Raw genomic sequence first — 6,023 nt, 5'->3', positions numbered from 1 at the left:
ACTCCCTTATAATTCTAACAAGGAAGGAGACAGAATTCCTGAGAGGCATGTTTTAACTGTAAGCAGCCCCTATTTCTCCTACTTGGGTAAAACAATTTGACCCACAATGTTGGTTCAAAAACAAAAAAACAAAGCAAAACAAAACAAAACCAATAGGGGTGGGGGAAGGCAAAAGTGAGAAGTAATTCATTCTTACCACACACTGCAAAATCAAACCTCCCACTACCACAAAAGAATAAGAAAAGAAAATCAGTAGCATACTCACTTAAGTCACTCAAATGCCCTCAGATGGAGATGTATTAGGGTCCCACAGCTGTAACCCCCACCTTCTGAGGACCAAGGAGTGTTCAGTGAAAGAAGGAGAGTCTACACTTCTCTTAAATAAATGCCTGGCAGGAAGTCTAATTACCATGAAATTTTCAGAGATTTACTAAAGAGTAAAATAAATAGTAGGGATGCAATCTGTTTCTAGTGATCAGTTATCTTCAGCTATATGCCTACTCTACCCTGGGCAAGTTTGTTTGCCATAAGATGACTGCCTGCCATAGTTGCCCACATGGCTATTTTTGCTTCCAGGTTTTCTTCCTCTTTCCCTCCCTCTCCCTCAACTGAATTCGCTTAAACACTCATTTTTTTTCCCTACACACCAGAAACCCCCTCCCATCCTTTTCTTTATTTCCACACATTGGTAGCACTACCACCCTCCTGCCAATGAAACCTCTGGGCAAGGATAAGGTGCTTGCTTTTCCTGGGCAAAGCCATGTCCCTAGAGAACCAGGGGAGCCTCTGTCTGCTTCACAACTTTAGTCCATGTAATTAAGCGGCCTCCCAAATCAAATATATTGCATGTTTATTTATTCTCCTCTCTCTTCAGCTCCATTGCGGCTGTTTCTCACTAACAGACTAAAGCAGTGAAGAAGTCAGTGTGAAGCTAACACTACTAGCCTTATTACTTGTCACTAAGTAAAACATCACTTTGCTACCCCTCCCTGCTTCTCTGCCCTTTTTCCCCTCTCTGCTTATCTCAGGTATGTCTACTTCTGTCAGTCACATTGCATTGGCTATGTTTTCCCAAGTGATCTTTTCACCTACTCTGGGACTTGACCAGTCCCTGATGCACTCATTGGTCCACAAAGAAAAAGATACAGTTCCCTGTGCTACAGAATTTCCTATTCAAACTAGAGACAAAAAGACACACTTTAGCAGTTATATGAAGAGTGAATTCTGTAATGAATTGGAAGATGGAAAGGAAGCCCCATGGTTGAGGCTAGGAGAGCTTCTCAAAGAAAGGGGACTTGAGGTGGATCTTCTGGATCATAAATAAGATTTTAAGTAACCCAAGAATAAGCTGGACATGAGTGGCTACTCAGGAAGCTGAGATCTAATTATCACAGTTCAAAGATAGCCCAGACAGAAAAGCCTCTAAGACTCTTATCCCCATTTAGCCATCAAAAAGCCAGAAGTGGGGTTGTGGTTCAAGTAGTAGAGTGTCAGCCTTGAATGAAAAAATCTTAAGAGCTCAGGTCCTGAGTTCAAGCTTCAGTAGCAGCACTAAATAAATAAATAAATAAATAATAACCCAAGAATGAAAGTGGATAGCTTTTCAGATGTACAGAGGCTAGAAATAACTGATCACATGGAAAGAAGGAAGAAAGGAGGGAAGGAAGGAAGGAAGGAAGGAAGGAAGGAAGGAAGGAAGGAAGGAAGGAAGGAAGGAAGGAAGGAAGGAAGGAAATAGAGGGGCCAGGAGTTTGGACTAGTGGTAGAGTACTTGCCTAGCATGTACAAAGACCTGGGTTCAATTTCTCGGTACCACCTGCATAGAAAAAGTCAGAAGACACTTACATAAGAATGGTTCATATTTACACTATCAAAAATACACTTTCTAAAAGCTTCAAAAAAGCTAGAATTGGTGCTGTGGCTCAAGTGGTAGTAGAGCTCTAGTTTTGAGAAAGCCTAAGGACAGTGCTCAGGCCCTGAGTTCAAGTCTTGAGACTGGCAAAAAAAGAAGGAAAGAGAAAGAGATAAAAGAAAGGAAATAGAGAAAGAAGGAAGGAAAGGAAAGAGAATCAGAGAGAAAGAAAAAAGGAAGAAAAGGAGAGAGAATAAAAGAAAGAGGGAGGCTGGATGGAGAGAGAGAAGAAAGAAAGCTAGAAATGTGGCCTAGTGGTAGATTGTTTGCCTAGTATGCATGAAGTCCTGGGTTTGATTCCTCAGTACCACATAAACAGAAAGAGCCAGAAGTGGTGCTGTCGCTCAAGGGGTAGAGTGCTAGCTTTGAGCAAAAAGAAGCTCAGGGACAGTGTCCAGGTCCTGACTCAGGACTGGCCATAGGAAAGAGAGAGAAAGATAGAAGGATGGAAAAACAAGAGAAAAAGAAAGAAAAGAAGAGAAGGAAGGAAGGAAGGGAAAGAAAAGAAGAAATGGAAAGGAAAAGAAAGATAAAAGTGTCTGGGTTGTGAAGAGAATGGAAAAGGTAAGAAGGTGCCTTTGTGGGGGTGTTCTGTTGTTGGAACTCTGCACACTGAGTGACCGAAGAGTTCATATATAGCTATCCATACTGCCAGTCCATATGAAAAGCTCACTATCCTTCCCCTTTTGGGATTGATATCCATCAACCTCCTAATTCATCTGACTCCATTTGTCACAAAGGAATATAAAACTATTTCTAATCAATCTCCTAAACGAATTATTTAGCAGCATGCCATTGGGTCATATGTCATTCTACTCTCACTCTTTCGGTACCTAAATACAGCTTCATTCACCCTTCTTTATCTAGAATTCGACCCGATTCCTTACACACAATATGGACATTTCAGTTCTTTCCCCCTACCTGGAATATTCTTCTTCTTCATAATATTCCTTATGGCAATTTAATTCTTACTCTTTCAGATCCTATCTGAGTAATCATGTCTCCAGGTAAGTAACACTTCTTAACCACTTAATTTAGAGCATATCCACTAACAGGACTTATAACAAAATAGACTTTTTTAACTCAGAGCGTGGGTCCCGTCCCTTAGCTTATTCAGTCTACCATTGAGCCACAGCTCAACTTCTGGCTTTTTACTGGTTCACTGAAAATAAGCGTTTCATGGACTTTTGTGCCCAGGCTGGCTTCAAACATAGATCTTCAGATCTCAGCTTCCAGAGCAGCTAGCATAATAGGCACGCCAATGCTTGCAGACCTTTCCTTGACTGCATTTATCACAGGCATAATTTTATATGCCATTGTGTAATTTGTTTGGATTACACTTTGCCTATTGATCTACTTATCCACAAATGCAATGAGGATAGGGTCTATTATCTACTTAATTATAACTTGATATTAGTAGTGTTCATAAAAAATTCTTCTGTCAGGTGCTGGTGGCTCATACCTGTAATCCTAGCTACTCAGGAGGCTTAGATCTGAGGATCGGGGTTCAAAGTCAGCCTGGGCACAAAAGTCACTGAGACTCTTATCTTCAATTAACAACCAGAAAACCAGAAGTGGTGTTATGGCTCAAGTGGTGAGTAATAGTCTTGAGCTGAAGAGTTCAGACACAGCACCCAGTCCCAGAATTTAAGCCCCACAACTGACAAAACAAAACAAAAACAAAACAAAACAGAAATTTCTTCCTGACCTTTTCTCCTTCCCAGCCAATGCAGTTCAGAGGCTTTCTTTTATTTCTCTTTCTTTCTTGTACTTTTCAGCTAAAATCATGTGCTGTTTTGTCTAGTTAAATAACATCCACATCAAGGTGCTATTTTAAGCCAACAAGTACACACATATAATGAATAAAAAAAAGCCCTATTGACAAGAGGGCACTAAAATTTATTCACTACCAACTCTTTTCCTTTCACTCCCCTGCCTGCTGCAAACCTTCTAGTTCTGCTTGCTCTAATATTTGTAAGGTGGAAGAAGGAAAATGAAGGCTTTTCCAGGATGTTCTCCAAGCAGTCAGTTTATAGCCACACAGCTTATCCAAAACATCCTTTTAAAAAGGCCTTCATTAAGCTGCTGGTGTTTGTGCCACTGGGAGTGGAGACGGAATATGTAACTAGCAAAAGCACATCCAAAACGATCTGGGGGAGTATACATTTCATTTTTATCTGTTTGCAAAGAAAGTAACTGAAATATGACTAACTTCCAACTGGGAATTTACACACTTGAACAAGAACAGCCAGATGCTTGCGTCCTTCACACTCCAAACCCAAATCAATTTTTCTTTCTGCCAACAATATCAAAGGACTGGGTGAATTCATCCCAGTGCCAGAAGCTCAACACTATGCTAGTTTCCCTAGAAACAGTACAAATGTAACCAAAGGATTTTAACTATGCCTATGGATTAGAATCCAGTTAACAGTTTTTGGTAACTTTCAGTGTCTGAAGAAACACAGTGCCTATATAAAACCAGAGCACTGTTGGAGGGAAGGAGAGCCAACTAATTTACTGTTTGCATTAATTGGAGGATCCCTTGAAGCTTTATAGAAAACAAAGAATCTTATAAGCCTCTGCCTCTCTCTCTCTCTGCCCCTCTCTCTCTCTCTGCCTCTCTCTCTCTGCCTCTCTCTCTGTCTGCCTCTCTCTCTCTCTGTCTGCCTCTCTCTCTCTCTGTCTGCCTCTCTCTCTCTCTCTCTCTCTCTCTCTCTCTCTCTCTCTCTCTCTCTCTCTTTCTCTTTCTCTTTCTCTGTCTTCTTTTGCTTCAAGGAGCAGAAGAGATCAAAACGTTATGTTCCTGATCAGTTCATTTAGGACGTTACATCTGAAAGAACGAAAAACCATTTTTCTTTTTCTTTTTTTTTTTGGCCAGTCCTGGGCTTGATCTCAGGACCTGAGCACTGTCCTTGGACTGTCTCAAGACTAGCGCCTAACGCTCGACCAGTTGAGCCTCAGCACCACTTCTGGCTTTTTTTCTATGCATGTGGTACCAAGGACTCGAACCCGGGTCTTCCTGCATGCTAGGCAAACATTCTACCACTAGGACAAACTCCCGGCCCTGGAAAAGCATTTTTGAAGCAGAATAGCTGAAAGATTTTTACTTCATCCTTCTCAATGGAACACCTTCCTTCCAAGCTGTTTCTCAAACAACTGGACTTGCCTTCTCAACAACTAAACAGGCTCAGATAATAACAAATCCCCATTACTTCCAAGCAAGCCTTGGTCGTTGCAGAAAATAAACTTTTAAAGAAAAGAGCTTTGGTGTGAATTGCACAGCCCTGAAAGTTTGAGATCGGTTAAAAATCCTTCAAGGTAAAGGAAATAATGAAGCTTGTTGAGATTGGTTGGGAAAGGAAGCAGGGGAAGTGAAGGATAGTGAAGGAGGAAGGGAGTCAGAGTGAGTTACATTGTGTGGAGAAATGAGCATGTCACAATGAAACGTCATTGCACAACTAATTAATACTATAAAAAAGTGGGCATCGTGCTTCCAGGGCATGGTCGCTGCCGGTCACGGCCGTCCCCACCAATGGTCCTCGCCGTACGAATCGTGTACTGTGGCGCACTGTGGCGCTTGGCGCTACAAGCCCTAGGATCTCCAGCTCAAGAAGGAACTGGAAGATGAGTTCCCTTCTTTCCTGGACATCTGTGGCGAGGGCACGCCACAGGTCACTGGCTGATTTGAAATCATGCTAGCCGGGAAGTTGGTTCATTCAAAGAGAGGTGATGGCTACGTGGACTCTGAGCTGACATTTCTGAGGTTGGTGGCCGCCATCAAAGCTGCCCTGGCCCAGGACTAGAGTGTCCTGAAGGCAGAGCCCAGGGCCCTCAGGCCTGCCCCTCCCCACACGCTTCATGACAGGAAGGACTGAAATGTCAGACTACCCCAGGTCCTTCCTTGATGTTCTTGTGGCCTCTGCGTTGGGGCAGAGATCGATGGCCCTGGGCTCTGCCTCGGCGTGGGACTGTTAGGACTCCTGGTCACCTCTGCCCACAGGCCCCCTCCTGCCCCCATTTACCACACTACCCCCTTCCCCCTCTTCCACTCCCCGTACTTCCTCCCTGCCCTGTTTTGTCAGATGTGAAGCCTATGGCTCCCTTCTCCATC

The 6,023-nt window shown here is 43.0% G+C and overlaps 1 pseudogene; it reads left to right on the top strand.

Moving 5' to 3' along the window:
- Positions 1–5,441: 5,441 nt before the first annotated feature.
- Positions 5,442–5,715, top strand: LOC150041070 (selenoprotein W pseudogene; annotated as a pseudogene).
- Positions 5,716–6,023: the final 308 nt, after the last annotated feature.

Source organism: Megascapheus bottae, chromosome X (assembly GCF_031878675.1).
Source record: "Megascapheus bottae isolate mThoBot1 chromosome X, mThoBot2.hap1, whole genome shotgun sequence".
NCBI classification, from domain to species: Eukaryota; Metazoa; Chordata; class Mammalia; order Rodentia; family Geomyidae; genus Megascapheus; species Megascapheus bottae.
The sequence above is the reverse complement of the archived record's forward strand: the minus strand, read 5'-3'. Positions and strand labels throughout refer to the sequence as shown.